General features: G+C 38.5%; 1 long non-coding RNA gene across 1 annotated transcript in view; it reads left to right on the forward strand.

Annotated features, from left to right (window-relative positions):
- Positions 1-2,225: 2,225 nt before the first annotated feature.
- The window catches only part of LOC144668394 (uncharacterized), a 29,350-nt gene continuing 14,405 nt past the window's right edge, over positions 2,226-17,170 (forward strand). Inside the window, exon 1 of the long non-coding RNA XR_013573486.1 lies at positions 2,226-4,163. This is a non-coding gene — a long non-coding RNA (uncharacterized LOC144668394). The remainder of the gene's footprint in view (positions 4,164-17,170) is intronic.

Below are 17,170 nucleotides of genomic sequence, written 5' to 3' on the forward strand. Positions count from 1 at the left end.
TTCAGATGATTCTCTCACCCCCCCACCAACACCCCACCCCCCCATTTTCTCAAATTTCAAAGCCTCCCCACTGTGTTGTTGGGCTAATTAATGGTGAAACTCAACTAAAGCTAATTACTCAATAATTTTAAAGTAGTTAAAGCTGGGCGTTGGTTGTAACAGGATTCGAGTTGGTGAAGAAAAAGTTTGATCGCTATGTGTGGCTGTTAAGCTCGTTCAATATAAATGCATTTAATCACCAGAATATTCTTTAAATCTCAGACCTCGAAAAGCCAGTGGCGTTGTGTGTTTTTCTTTTTAGAAAAAAAACAAAAGAAAAGCACAACGTGGAGGGATGTGATTTCTTGCAAAAATTTGAGTTGCAAATATTCCAACGCAAAATTAATTTTAGTGCAGCTTTCAACGTAAAGATGATTGTCCCTGTGCTCAAGCTCCAAGGGACTGGGATGCAATTTTGCAGCAATTTCTATCATGGTTCTAGGGGGCTGATTTCAGTTGACAACGCGTGTGCTTGGCTTGAACTCTATAATTTGCACTTATGTCCCCGTATTACGAGCGTACAGCGAACTAATGAGCGCTTGCTTAGCCGAATGTCACATTTATTTATTTCCTTTCTACAGAAAGTTTGAGAAGGAGCCGAGTGTATATGCACGAACTCCCAGCGCTTCGTGGCACAGCCATCGGGATAACTTCACGCACACAGACAGACACACATTTCAATCCACAAGGAAGGATTTTGGGTTTTTTTTTAAAAAAAATGGAAATGTCACCTGGAATGGCGCCGCATTCTGCCACTTACTTTCACTTGTAAAATGGAAGTATAATCAATAATAGAATCGTGTAAGCATGAAACTGCACACGCACACACACAGTTTCAACTAATCGTAATGTATATTGACTTGAAAGCTGCTTCTAAGACGCTGACATTGTGGCGGGAAGCACGAAACATGGAACAAAACAGAACTGTCTGGATTTTAAATAAAGTGCAAATTTCCATGAAACCCTCTGGTCCGGGATGTAGCGAGTGATAACACACCACTAGCTAAGCTTCAGTACATTCACACAAATCCTTTTTTAAAATATATTTTTCCCCCTTTTTTCTCTCTCCCCGGGAGGTTGTCCGTCTTAAGCAGTTTTACCTTTTGAGAGAAGGTGGCATAAATCTCTTGACAAGAGAAGTGTTATTGATTACATTGTTAACACACAGACACACACACACACACACGCATCTTGCGTTTTGTGCAGAGCATGCTTAAACCTGGAGTAAGTTTTTAAAAAAAAACACATCTCTAACTGTGAGATGCAAACTGCATTATGAGGGGAACATTGGACTTTACGATTCCAGGCGTTTTATCTGGGCACTCAGACACTAGTCCAGCTAAGGTGTGTGATTGAAAACGATTATCCTGTCATGTCAAAAAAGGTTGATATATATATATATTAAAAAACACACACGTATATATATGTATATATATATGTACACACACATATATATGTATATATACATGTTATATAATATATATATATTTAGTTTGATATGATGAAGCACTCTTTAGAAGGAGAACAGCCTGATTACTGCTATACTGCGCCTTTGATGCTCCGTTTCTAACTTTCTATCATCAGGCTCCCCACGCTCTTTCCAAAGTCATTTAATAAATGTCTATTAAAGCGCTACAAAAACGGGATAAATTTACTGTAGCTGCCGCCTTACAGGAACGAAATGCTAATGATGGATTTACCACCAGGGATTCGCCTTCAACTCAACCAGGCTGCTGTTCGCGGCCCGTGTCCCTCTAAAACTCCAAGCTTCTGCACTATTTATTTTCAGTTCAAATTGACATTTCTTGGGAGGAGAATTAATTTATTGACAGCCCCGCGGAATAATGTTGCCCTTCTCCACAATCTTTACTTCTGCAATTTTTCTTCATAAACGCGTGATTTGCGAATTCCTTTGTGCGAACTTTTACAGGCTTCATTGAGATGTCTATGTTCTGCTTGTCTGTCAAGTTATCTCTGTGCACACAAAGAAAGTGCTTCTAAATGGACTTAGTTCTCAGCGTGTGTGCTCTCTAAATGTTAGAAAATTGTGCCATCTACCCGTTATTCACAGAATTGTCACTTAAGGACCTACTTCGAGTTTCAACCACAAGTTAAACACGACCAGGGACACGAATGGTTCGAAGTGGGGGGAAAAACTATATCACTTTAATGCCGGCACTCAGGCTGAAGTTAACCATATTACTTCATTCCTCTTTTTTTTTCTATTTCTCATAATTACTAATCTTCAGTTTTATTAAAACCTGTCCTATATTACCCACCTGTTAGGCATCGTTTCGGGAGGCTCTGTGTCATGGACAACGTTTGAGGACCATGTAAATTGCGCAGATGCTAACATTTGACCACACATAGAGGCCCAGAGGGGAAAGAAACTCCACTAGCACATTTTGCTCCAACTTTATAATGGGACATCCCTAGTTCGTCCCCCGGGGGCCGGATCCTATCTCTCTCTCAAAAATAAAAATCAAGCCTGGGATCTCAGATCGTGGAAAAGTGTGAACGCAAACCGTGTGGAATCCTGCACAACTCCGCGCACATGAAAGTAACTCGGAGGTCGTAAGGGGGCTACCTTTGCTCTGCTCAACAAACAAGAATTTAAACAAAACACGCACACAGTATTCGAAGTGTTTGCCCGTTCCTTTGTTTTTATTTCCACGGGTACTTCTATTTACATTCTCCCCTGACGGGGAGGAGCTCTCCATTGTGGATGGATTGCTATTAAACAAGTGCACTAACCCGGCCACATCACTAATGAAGCCAGTTTGGTAACTTTAGCGTTGCGCCCGGTTTACAGCCCTGCAATTTCGTCGCAAACACTTGGCAACTCGTACTTGAGGAACGCCGGACTTTTCACCAACACAGGCTAGCATAGCGAACCCAGTTTCGGTAGTTTAACCTAGCACTGAAGTGAAATAACACAGAGTTAATCATTAAATAGATACCCGGGTTTGGACGGGATTTGCAAGCGAAGGATCATTTTCTGTCAGTTTATCATTGATGGGCGAGACGGTGCGGGTGCCCGGGAAATACAACCTGGGTTGTTAACAAAAGTTGTTGGCTAGTAAGTAGCCCCGTGCTAAAGATGAGGCTGATTATATCATTGCTGCGCCGCATAAATGAGACGTCCTGAGAGCCCAGGGTCAACCATCGATCCCTTCCTATATAACGAAAGGACGGGTTAATTTTCTCTCATTAGCATTTCCCATTGCACGAACCTACAGATTGACAACTAACACATCTGCTCTGTGCTTATTTTAAAATTTCCCCATCAGAAAACGCGAGTCTCATCTCTACACGTCCCTCTTTTTGTCTTTTATTACTCCTAAAGAGAAACACGCCAAGTCACCCAATCAATTCCACCTCTTCATTTATTTTTTCTTCATTCCTTCTTCCCCCATTTTTTTCCCTTTTTGTTTATTACCTCCTTTCGCACCCCCCCACCTCCCCCCAACTATATTTCGTCTTCTCCAAACCCGTCCTCTCTCTATCCCCATGCCTTGATGTTTTGTTTGCCCTGTGAAATAGACGAGGTTTGGTCGACACCAAAGTGGCAAAGTTCAGATTGAGGGAGAGGGAGAGAGGGAGAGAGAGAGAGAGAGGGAGAAAAAAACTCCAGCGACGAACAAAAGGATGCCTGCGCTTGGAAACTATGGCAGGGATATGAAAACCGCAGTTTCGACTGGTGTATGTATGCGTGTGTGCGTGTGTCTGTGTGTGTCTGTATGTATGTGTGTGTGTGTCTGCGTGTATTTTAAAGGTTTCTTTGAACTGCCTTTGTGCTGAGTCGGCGCTGCTTTTTGCCAATGCAAGTCACGGTCATACGAACTTTGTGTTAACCTCTTATGTCGAATGAATCTTTTCATTTGGAAAGACATAAATCTCATTCCGTAGCTCCTTTTGTGCAGCACGCTACGACTTAGCAAGCCAAGTGTGCGTTCAACAACAACAACAAAAAAAAAGTTAAAAGAAAAGTTGCAACCGATTTCTTTTTAAAAAAAAGTATAAGTTTAAAAAAAAAATAGATTGCAGTGTAAAGTGCGGGGCTGGCTGCTCACAGGAGGGATCGTGGAAGCGATCGGACTGGAAACGGATCGCACACATACACAGTAAGCAAGCTATTTTCTAAAAAGCTCCTTCAAGGTTCGCATGGAGACGGTGATTTATCATTCCGAAACGGTCATTATTTTGGTGAATTTCAAGTAGTTAGGACCTGCTGTGATTTGAGCCGAGTGGGTAGAAACGGGACGAAGGGCTGACGAGTGAGTGAGAGAGAGAGAGAGAGGGAGAGATTCAGGACGTGGAAAATAAGCTTTTTTTAAAAAAAAATGGTCATTTAAAAAGGATGCTTGTAAACGAGCTGTACAGCGACACGCACACGCGAAAAAGAATATTTTAGCTGAAGTTTATGTCGATCTGTCAGCATTTGGGGATGGGGGGGGGGGAAGGGCCTGTAAATGTTGTGCATGCGCGAAAAAGAATGAGTGGAGAGAGCGAGAGAGAGAGAGAGAGAGAAAGTTTAACATTAAAGCATCTGGCCTGCAAAACTCCCCGACTTTAAAATGGAAGTGTCAGGATTCCATTAAACAATGACTGTTACACTGCTCATTCCCGCACTGTGATGAATTTATGTGTTTTATGGCTTGTAAGTGAGTCTTTCTTGAGTGTCGGTTTTTGGATTTATTTTAAACCTTATCATTAAGTTCTTCGTAGCGACTGCCCGTTCGTTCTGGACGGTTGAGACCTATTGTAATTCGCCGTAGCTGTAGCCATAAAATGCTCTTTAGACAGCGTGTCGACCATCCGTTGCGGCGTGCGGTATTGCAATTAGCATCTATCTGCTTTCCTTTCCCTCCCTCCCCCCCACCTCCCCCCCACCCACCCCCAAATCTCTTTTCATCTTTGCTTTCTTCTTCTCCTTCTTTTCCTACCTGCGAACGTTTCATTATTAATGCTTTCTCCAATCGACTATTACACTCCCTCACCCACCCACCACCCCCGCCCTTGTCGAATCTTTCTACACTCGGCATCACTGTGGGACAGCCGTGCTTATCACTACCGGTACAGGAGGATTCATTCGTCTTTCAGCGTTCCACTCAGAGGGTTATTAATTGCCACTACAATGCTGGTGATTTTTAACTAATAACAAAGTTGTAAATTAACGCGTTCCTTCAAATATTCCTAATTTGTCAACATTGATTGATTTGATTAATACACCTCTAGTACAGATAATGTTGCAACCAGTATATTTGCGGTGTGGCTGTGTGAGAGGCTGGTAGTTTCCTATTATGAAAACAACTTAATGACACAAATGTATTCTTTTTGTTAGTGGCATTATCAGCTCAACCTTTAGATAAGAAACGATCGCATGGCAAAAATTTCCGCCGCACCGTAATCTAAAATGCCAGTTTATTCGGTGCTGCTCTCCATTACAGTGAGTGGTACAGTACAGTAGTTATAAAGTTCGATATGTATTTGTTCACAGAGAAATCGACATAGATCGTTCACACGACGCTCATCTTGATCAATGTAAGCCCCAACATATTTATTTTAAAAAAAAAACCTCGAGGTGAAGTATAGCAGTGCTGATGCTTGAATACGGCATGTAGAACACCTGGAAGTCAAGAGAATACTGTTAAACTTCGACCTCTGGTCCTTTGGTTTTTTCTTTTGGGATAAAGCCGGGGAGAGAGTGGTTTGAATCGTCTCAAAGGATGGTTAAAAAGCCTGAAAGAATAGCACGCTCTGATGATGAACTTACTGCCAACGTTAAGCCTTTAAGCCCTTTGGCGCATTCTGACAATTTTCTATTGGAAAACAGTAACTAAGATTTGCAAAGTTCTCTCATCCTATGAACACCTATTGTTTCGCCCCATTTCCACCACTTTCACTAGATTCTAACAATCTATTTTATATATATATATATATACACAAGTGCATCCATGTTTGTTCTTTTTCCTTCATAGATATAAAAACAAAAACTTTCAGCCTGCACGAATTTGGTGAATCTGCCATATTAACGAGAAGTGAGCAGGAGGCTGTTATATTTACCTTATCAACCTTCATATTAGAGGTACAAACGTGCTTCTGCGAAACAAACTTTCCACAGAAATTAAATTTAAATGGAAGTTACAACCCCTGCGAGACCGTATATGTATATATATATATATGAGGGATTCAATCTGCCGAGTATTGTGACTTGTCTTTAAATAGGTTGTATTTGTGTGCATGAAACCTTTGTCTGGGTTTGGGTGCAAAGCTTTTCAAGCAGACCTAGCGATAGTTCAGGGTCACTGGCAATTTACTGTCCCATTACTTTAAAGCATAGCACCCCAAACTATTCAAGAAATAAGAAAATTGGAACGGCTGCTAAATACTACCTCGACGCTTTCCTCTCACATAACCTGCCCAAGAGTTCGGTTCATTTAAACGGAAATATATTGAGACATTTCAGGGACACAAATGGCGCACACTGCACACTCACACTGTGAATGGGATACTTTGCCATGACATAAAGCATAACTTGCACAGAATGCACTCCAACAGTCAACATTTTCCAAGGCATTTAAATGTAGAGATCCTTGTAAAGAAGGTGACACAAAACGCGTTTCAGCGACTTGCTGGTGCAATGGATTGCATTATGTGCATTTCATGTGTAAATGTCTGTGTGACACATTTCGACAGTAAAGGAGAAGTCAGGCTGTACTATCATGCATTGGTGTAAAATAATGTCCTGATTGATCGAGGAAAATTTATTTATTCCTAAAAGCCTAACCTTTAAAACATAACAACAGCCTGGAGGACTCGTGCCCCATTGAATGGCCTGATTCGTTTGTCCAGCTCGGTAAACGTGGTTTGATGAGAATGTTAAATTTCTATTAATTGCCTAGAAGCCAACGGGAAAAGAATCCATACATCAGATCCAGCAGAAAGTCTAAACTTCTAATATCATTAGCTGGGAGACAGAATAAGGCGTCATATGGCGATATAGTAAGTAGTTAATCCTTGTAGCATCTCTTCAAATTTGATTATTAAATCGGTGGCCAGCAATAATTTATTTACAGAGTGACTCACACATCTTGTATATTGATGACATATTCTTCAACCACATCTGCTTACTGCTTTCCAATAACGTGAAGAATCTGTAAAACATTTTTTAAAAAAAAAGTCACACTGAAATCTTCGCAGATTTCTCTTTTGCAGATTGCACACAACATAATCTTCAGTTATAAATCTTTGCCAAAATATGCAGAATATTTATTAGAAAGCGCGACAAGCCGTGCAAAGTGTGCAAGTGTGTCTGCTGGTACCACGATAGTGGAATCACAATTAAATACGTTTCATAATTCCACGTACTAATTGAAAATTGTATGTTAAGTACAACAACCAAATGAGGCTGAAATGATAACTCCTATTCTCCCGAATTTAAAAAAACAGGGTTATATTACAATGAAGTACCCAATTAATTTGGTACACTTCACGATACTAATTCCAAAAATTCACCATTATAGCATATCTAAATAAGTATCGGAGAATAGGAAAGGAACATACTCAATCATTGAAATCATAGAATGCCCTTGCTGGCTCGGAGTCTATCTATAGGGTAATATTTAAAACATTTAGTCCCCAGTATCGCAGCTTTAGCTTGACACGCTGGCTTTAAAGCTCGAGTAGAGTATTGTTTATGTGTTTATTTGCAGTCATTTATTTAGTAATAAAAACCTGATTCGATTGTTAGGCGGATCAGTTTATTGTATCAATACTTCACCCAGGCACGATTTCTTAGCGATTAAAAAATGGCTGCTCTGTGGCAGGTTATCAACTGCCGCCATTCCGTGGACGCGGATAAGTGGGACTATTTATTGCAAGTATTACTAAATAATTTCGGCTAGTGTTGTTAAGTATTATGATTCGTCGTTTTCAGATAATATTAAGAAAAACAATAAGTGCTTTGGATTTAAAGTTGGTGGAATAAGCATTTCTCTGCCGAGCAGTTAAAAACAATCTCACTCACTGGGTATTATATTATTGCTGATATATCGGGGAAATAGCCAGAGCAGGTTATTTGCCTTAATAAATTGGCCGCACTGAACAGCTAACCCAAGTAGACTGGCCTATACAGTCCCAGCATTATCAATGATAGCGAAGATATATTTAATATCCCAGCACATATTGAGCTTAGGTACTGCATGCATTATATTTGACCCTGTAGAATGATATTTTTTGTTGTATATATGTATAGATATACATACACTAAGTATATCTGGAGTATCTTCTGAATGTCTTTTGGATTGACCCGACACCTCCGCTCCTTCTCCAATGTGACGTTCAAAAGACACATATACCTCATGGTGTGTGTGTGTGTGTGTGTGCGTTTTTTTAAATAAGGCCCGTTTTTAAAAAAAAACTTCTGCTTTTATTTCCTCTCTCTCCCCGAAGATCCGATGATTAAAGCAAGCTGAGAGTAAGTAGATTAAATCGGATCTGAGATTGGAATCCCGGCTTAGCACGTGACTCTGAACAATTGTATTTATTATAATATCAGGACAATCAAACATAAACCAAGACTTATTAAAATATCGAACACACTGCATTCATTTGAATGGGACTAGGACAAGTTGCTGAGATCGGGTGCTACTCTACTGTGCGATTAATAGTTCACATTATTACAGTACATTGTTCAATATATTAATAAAGTAACATGCTTGCATGTTTATTTTAGACCTAGTTGCGATGGCATTGTGCTTATTAATCATCGCGAGCATGATACAAATTGGGGCAGTTAGGAAATTTGCAACATATTTGGTATAGCACAAAGAAATGGCAATGCCACGATTCTGCAGCTTGCATCTTCTGAAACTGTAAGGTGGAGAACTGATTTGTATGGCGATGTATTTTGTAAATATCTCTTGCGAAATGGGCTCAGTGTTCTATGCTGTTGCAGCCCTATTGGAGGCAGTGATCCGCACGGATATTTGCAGTGGTCCAGACTGTTCAAATTCACCAGGTTATTTCTTTAAATACTTTACGAATTCGAAATATATTGCAAGGGGGACGTTCCCAAAATGAATTCGAACGCTAAATCTATTCACGTTTCCTAAAACTAGCTGCAGCAAGATTTGCATTGGTGCAGCAAAGTGGCTTGATCAGTATAATAGAGAACTCAACCAGGATCGTCATTCCCTCTGAGATAAATAACACCTAAAAAGATGCCCAGAAAGTAGTTCCGCCCTCTGTTCATTATTACAAATGTTTCCACACTCTCCAACACTTAGAAATGAATTCGAATGCTTCTTTTCAATAACACGATGGGCGATGATTTACAACCATCATTGCCACGTCCGGCCAGATTTAATAAGTCCCCAACTTTAATAAGTGTCGATTTTGCAATGAATTCAGTTCCGCCTTTTTAATTTCGCATTGTCAAAAAAATCTCTTGATTCTACAGTGTTAAATATCATATGAATTGTTAGGAAACTTGATGCACAGAAAAGGCCTGACTTATATTCTGTATCTGGTACTTTAAAAATGACAAATGTCTTGTCAAATGTAGAAAATCTATTCCATCTGGATCTCCACAATTACTCATTCAGTGAAATGCAGCTGGAAAGGTCTGACGGCGCGTCACATAAAATAAATTTGTAATGTAATAGCAAAAACGTAGGGATAATTTGCTGCTAATCGTTTTGTAGCATGGTGCCGGAGAGGAAATCAGCTGAATAAAGAGTGGAACCGGGTTTGAAAAGAAGAGAAGAAGTTTATAATTAGCGTTGAGACATAAAGCATCATATTTTTAAAAAATCTTTATGTTGGAGTGCTATGTGTTTCTTGTTTTATAGTCCAGGGAGACTTGGATAAGTGCCTGACCACTGAATTAATAATGGCCAGTTTCTAGGCTGCCTGTTCTGCTGGAGCCGGGTTTTATACTGTAATCATTAGCAGCCCCTCTGGCTACATGTTTTGCATCGGTGTAACACTATGACACAGTTGTAATACAAACTCCTCAGTCTTGCTTTGCATTTTGTGGCAGGAAGTTTAACAGCAGTAGAATTCACCCTCACACTTTAGTTTAAAGGTAACCATAAAAACTGTGACGCGCTACAATATTCAGATGTGAAAAAGAGAATATTGGTACATTTAGCAAATATTTCTACATCTATCATCCTTGAACTTGTATTGAGGGATGGGTTGAATTCACGATGCAATGGGAAATATATTAACTTTTTTTTAATATTCATTTTTATATCGTTTAATATGGATTGCTAATGGAATTAATTGGCATTACATAACTTTGCTATTAACAGATAAACTACTGAGTCTTGGAGCAAAACAATATTTTAATGTGAGCGGTTCAGGATCAGCACGTCAAAAAGGACGCTGCTGTTGGTGCCTAATAAAAGGTTCAATAATTTAATGAAAAGTTACAAAGGGTAACGATGTGTGTGTCATGTTTGAAAAGACTGTTTGATCTACTCCCTGCTTTTGGAGTGCACATCCCACGAATGACAGCGGGGTGGCGCTAATATCTGTGGTTTCCCTGCTCCACATTCAAGATGGTGCAGTACAATCAGGCACAAAAGAATTTTTACATTATTGAATTTGTTTGGGGCCCATAAAATGTGACAAAAATCCCACATGGATTTTGTGCATCTTTTGTAAAGTAAAACTGTGCTGATCTCGACGTCATTTGCATCTTACAATTCCAGTCAGTGATCGCTGCAGTGAAGAGTTCCGCAGATTAAAAGTTTTATTTTTTTTCAGCAAATAGATTGAATAAATATTTGCGGCGAAACCGATGTGTTTTTTTTTTCCACAAAGAGATTTCCTTAATTTGATGCTGTTTGCGAGCTATCTTTAGTTTGACTGCGGTGTATCTGACAAACTATGGGGTCTCTGAATTTAGTCAGATTACAGTTTTGACTGCTTTGTTTGAATAAATATCAGAGAATAGAAACCGCACTCTTTCCTTTAATATAACTGCACACAGCCTTTACATTGTCTTTATATTTCCCCCCCCCCCTTTTAAGTTAACCAAATTATCTCAGCTGTAAAAGTGTTGGAGAAGAACACAAATTAAACTGTAAAGCAGGCCATTTAAGAATAGTGTGTCGGTAGATTCATTGTGAAATAATTTTATTTTCTACAAGTTTATCAAATACGAAAGCATCTAATTATAAAATAGAAGCGAAATAACCACAATACATTAATTCTCTCCCCTACCCAAAACCCCCGCCCCCCCCATAAAAAAAACAATCTTTTAACCTCGCTGTTGGCACAGTCTTTGGGAAGGAAGTATTTACACGCTATCGCTTGTATGTTTTGTTTTATACGGTAGAACATGAGCAAGTCGAGCAGGTGAAAATTAGGTGACTAAAAGATTATGAAATAGGGGAGCTTGTAGCAGATGCCTCCGGTTGAACACGATTTTGTTCATTAAATGCGCTGAATTTATAAATTCTGAGTTAAAATAAGACATTGGAATGCTTAGGCCAGCAAAATAAAGCCATGTGAGAAGGAATGAGTTTCTTTTTCATTTTTTTTTATAACAGTTACGATTTAATTTTCTACTCAACTTGGTCAATCGGCCATGATCAGTCATCAACAAATGTGAAACATTTTAGCTATGAGTGTATAGCTTCTCGCATTGAAGAAAACATTTCAGGTTGAGTTCGTACTGTCACACAAAATAACACATCCATGCATTGCATTTTGCGGTATAATTCCGAAGTTATAATTTTACATTAGACAGCCAGGGGCAGATATAAAATTGTCGCCAGTCCACTTTTTTTTAAAACAAAAAACAAAACGCCAGCCGTATGATCATATTATTTGTTTTAGTTCATATGGCATTATGGATCTTCAAGAGAAACTATTAGAGTTATTACCAAGTCGGATACTAGGAGGCGCTGGTCCCTGAACAAAATTATGTGCTTTAAAAAAAGCCCTGTTCTTTGTCTAGGTGATATGTGTCGAAGGTAATATCAAATTCCAAAATTAAATTCTTGGGAACGAAAACCAACGTGCCTCTAATTGTAAAAATATATTGCATCGTTTGGCGTTATTTAAAGTCCTATTGGCTGCAAAATTAAATTATATATACTTAAAGCATCTTATCAGAATACCTTTGCTGAATTGTATCCGCCTGTTTTGGAAATGCAAAAAATGTCAAGCTCTTAAAAAAAAATTTGAAGTATGTATTCGCTATCATAAATTAAAAGCAAGAAAGGCGATATCTACATATTGCTTTTAGCTTGGCCGCACAAAATGAACCGAAACGTAGTCACTGAATACGTTTCGTTGAATATTATATGTCGAGAATGTTGTTTGTCTTGTGAAATTAAAAGTGACATTCCAGCATTAAAATCTCTTAAATGTAATAAGTGAAGTCGTACCACGGATTCGTCCGGGGTCCTGATAAATAAACCAAGAAAAGACGAAAGGGCTAATCAATGAAACTATGTTTTTTTTCCACGACGTTTGGAGAACTGATAGATAGTAATTGAAAAGAGCTGATATAAAAGTGGGCACCAATCTAACCATCCCGAACGAGCATCATACAATAAACCCTGAAGCTATGCTATTACTAAACTTTTGAACATTTCACGTTAAGATGATAAAATTGATAATTAGACTACGTTTCTCTACAGCCAGAAAAGCAATCAATTCGCATATAACTCTTTTACAGGTTGAAATCAAAAGAAAAGTGATGAATTTGTGCAAATTGAACTCAACGGTCCTAGCTTGTGATCATTAATATTAAATTATAAGCTGTACAGAAAAAAGAGTTGGGCAAAAAAATTACACGCGGGAAATGTATTGTGCAAAATTGATTACAAATTTGTTAACGCGCAAAAATAATAGTTCACAGAAAAAAAATTCCTTATATTCAAATTAATATTTCATTTGTTGCATTAAAATAAATTGCAGGTATGTTTCAAGGATGGGGCCGTTGTCATAAATTAATAATCAATCTACTTGTGATCCGTTCTGGCCTGTGTTCTGAGCGTAAATTTCACTGAGGCTTATAGCCCTCGGTGATTTTTTTTTCTAATTTCCTGTTGTCTAATAATCTTTGCAATCGTCAGGTTGTCACCGTCGCTGCATCAATATAATAACGTCCAGAGCAAATCAATTTGTTCATCGCATTTTGTTCCCTTTTGAAAGCTGATTTCAGGTTATAAAACAGGTTATTTCCTTTGCAGATTTCAAGAAAATGGACAAACGGGGTGTTACATATTTTCTCCGTGAAATTATGTCTCAGTCTAGATAATTTTACATCACTAATGTGCAAAAAGGTAAAGTGCTCAGAAAGCATATTTAATCATCATATTACATACTGATTTTAAGTACCACAATCCAATATTGGCACTATATTTTAATGAAATCCTTACAAGGCTTAAAAGCAAAAAATCACATATTTTTTCTAATAAATGTTTTTTTTATCACAATAAAGGGAAAGGCTTGACCAAATGCTTTAAAATATTTCAGCAGTGTAACACAATAATTATATTCATTATATAACGGTTATCTTGTCAAATGATGTGCGTTCACGTGAAATGTACATCCTTCCGCTACTTACCTTGGAATAAAGTCTTTCGAGAACTAATTCGTAAATTTTCATGACTTTTTATTTCATTTGAAAATGACAAACGTGCGGTTATATGGTTGTGGTAGATTCTTTTTAAAGTTTTTTTCTTGAAGTTTTCTTAGCCCATTTGTCTATTGATATATCTTTCAAAAGTGGCCTTGATGTTAAGGTCAATTGGATGACGGCTTGGGAAATCATTTTGCACATTGATAATTAAAACAAGAAAGTTATCATCCAGGCCAGGGATTTAAAAAAAAAATACAATTCTTTCCCTCTATATTATGGTCAACTGATGTAGTGTTCCCACTAAAATCTAAACAATTGAAGCAACCGTGTTATTTACAATATTTATGTTGTTAACTAATAATAAAACATTCTCCTATAAGCTCCTACACACAGCCAATTTGGACTCTATGGAACTATATGCTCTATTTCCTTTGTTTCATTGCTTGGATTTCTGAAGATAGTCTGAAAACTTGTCTTTGTATTGCTGCGTGCTGTACAAATGTGTAAATTTGGAGTTCCGCAGAATAGTATATACAGGAGGTGAAATGTTGTGAAACAGTCAGTGTTTGCTAGGGGAAGCTCACCAGATCAATTTATGAAATGGTTTGTCGTTGTTTGTATTTTAATGTTGTGCTAAGGCTACCGGGCTGGCATCGTCAAAGAGCACAGGTTTTAAATCATGGTTCATCAATAGACTTTAAAGTTTATTTTAGCACAATCGATGACTGCAGTATAACAGACATCCTTTGTTTAACGGAGACTTAAAACGTCTTAGAAACATATAGCTGGCATACATCAGAACTGCTTAGAACATGAAGAGTTTCAGCAAAGCACCTGTTGAGCATTACATTAGACAAGTTCACTGCTGAATGTATCAATATTGGAGACCCAAACACCTTTCCATTTAGACACATCAAGCTTTTTAATGATCCCATAGCTGCGTATGTTAAAAAAACACTTATCTATTGTTTACCACTAATATTCATTGGGCTATGAATCTAAATGTCTCCATTAATTGTAAGTATATATATATTCCATTTAGTGCTACCTGTTGTTTAAAAAAACTTAGTTCATTTCGGACGAATGTGCAGTGCCTAGCTAGCGAAATTTCTGCCGTAACTTTAGAAGCCGACTTTTTAAACAAACGAATGTATAACTTCAGTGAAACTGAACTAGATATTTAAGCCACTTAACAACTTAAGACGCCCCTGGTATTTTATTTAACAAGTTACTATTTATGCACTTCCCGCCCCCTTCCCTCTCCAAATGGTCCAAAATGTATCAGCCATTTTTAAATGTCAACACAATGGAATAGCTGTCAGGATAGACATTGCAAGCATCGCCAGCTGATTTTAAGCGAAATTCGAGCCTAACCAACAATTTATATTGTTATCTGTTCAAACATTTTATAACAACCCTCCACAGATGGCACTGTTACAAGTGCTGGAAATTCAGAGTGCTCCGATCGGGAGGAAAAGTTTCAAGTGGAACAGGTATAATGAATGCCCTAAAACGAAATTGCATTTAAGGTGTGGGTGAAGGGGGCATTGCACCAGGACGTTTCCTAATCAAAACAAAAACACGCCGATTAAAACTGTTTTAGCCTAACATCGAATATAAAAAAAATGCATACAGAAGGCACATCCGCAACGGATTTATTGTAGCATCGATTTACTGTCCATTTTCCCTTCCTTCCCTCCACCCTCACCCCATACCCTCCGTTTCCCAAATAGGCGAACCCTACAGGGAATGAATTTAGTAATGTTTTTTTTTCTACACGTGAAATCTCGAGCTCAAGCGAATTGAGACAAGATGTACAGATCCAATTAAACTCTACCAAAAGTTCATCATATTCTCAAGGCCTTACTGGCTAGGAAGGGAGATTAAAATAGGAAAAGTTCATATAACATGAGAGATGATCAGCTCAATCTACAAACTCGTGTTTGTAATGCATATCACACTGACCTGCTGCAATGTTATGTAACGTTAACGCTATGGTAGTAATTCTAACACAATCAGGTGTATATGACTATATTTTCTAATCCCCCCAGATCCCTATAATATATAGCAGACCTAACATAAATTAAGTGTTACACTGTTACGCGGATTTCCCCAGCCTCTGAGAATATGTCTATAAAAAAATGGAAAGATAGTAGGATTTTAATAATCGAAATAATTGTCTAAAAATTAAGCATTTCAGACAGTTTGTTGCACTGTACCAAAACCACATAGAAGTGAGACGAACTTATACCTAGGTTCAGTGCCCACTAAGATTCGAATCATTGCGCTGCACGATCCACACTTATTATAATGTTCATAGAATCTTAAAGGCGGGTATCTGTGCAAATTGTTCAACTTTGATGCGAAATCTGTCAAAGGTTTACATCAAAGACGCAACATTATTCAGTTACCAGAGAAACTGTCTCCTCAGATAAGAATATCTTAATTACTGCGGCACAAAGGTAACGATTACAAAAAAAAAATAAGATTTGTAAAGAGGAGCTATTCGGTCTATTTCTTTGATGGATTTCTATATCGGATCGCGATGAAGTTCTCAATCAGGGAAGCCTGAAGCTCGCTGAACTCGGGAGCTATAAGTAAACAAGTTGTCAGATTGGAATAATCTCTCTTCTTTGGGGTTCTGAGAAAATTTCGGCCTCACATTCTTAGATGTAGCTAAATCTACTTTCTCCTCGAGCCGATAGTGGCGTACTTCATGTCTTGGACAATAATGTGGCAATTGTTAAAGTTTTGTGACCCATAAAATTTCGGGGTTAGTATTCTGGCTATGGCATGTAATTATGCAAAACACTTTCCATAAAGACTTGCCATTCGATCTAATGACATAGTCTACGGTCCAAAACTGTGTGTGTGTGTGTGTGTGTGTGTGTGTGTTGGGGTTGGGTGGGGAGGGGATAGTGGTGGTGGCGGAGGACTGGGAGGTGGTGTGGGGGGTGGGGTGGGGAGAGATGCTGCTTGTTCCCGAAGGGAGCCGTGCAATAACTACACCTGCAAAGTTACAAGCTGCAGCGAAGATTATGGCCACGCAGTCTTTCTGCTTTTTCTCACCTTCACGCACTTTATCAGTCCGTACAAATATGTATCTCCGAGCATTCTCCACTTATTTTGGTTTAATGACAGTTATTGATAGCAATGAGGGATCAGTGCACAGCACGCATCCCTCTAGACTGATGGGACATTGACAAGTGCATTGTGAAAGAGACCTGACAGTTGGGATTGAATTAGTCGCATTTGTACAAAATTTGAGGAATCGATAATCGGGAAATCAAAGGACAGCTATGACATCCAACAGAAACAAGGCTGGAAATCACTGATTACTGAGCAGAACTTTCTTCCAGTATAAGGCAAAAAACAAAGGCTAACATGTTAAATCTAACCCGACAAGCCGACACACACACACACACACAAAACACGTATAGCTTATTGGCGGCGCAGAGGGGAAAACTAAACACATTCCAGCATTTTAAAGGTTTTAGACTTATTATCTAAACAGTGACAAAC

This window comes from Cetorhinus maximus, chromosome 26, assembly GCF_964194155.1.
Source record: "Cetorhinus maximus chromosome 26, sCetMax3.hap1.1, whole genome shotgun sequence".
In the NCBI taxonomy this organism is placed as follows: Eukaryota; Metazoa; Chordata; class Chondrichthyes; order Lamniformes; family Cetorhinidae; genus Cetorhinus; species Cetorhinus maximus.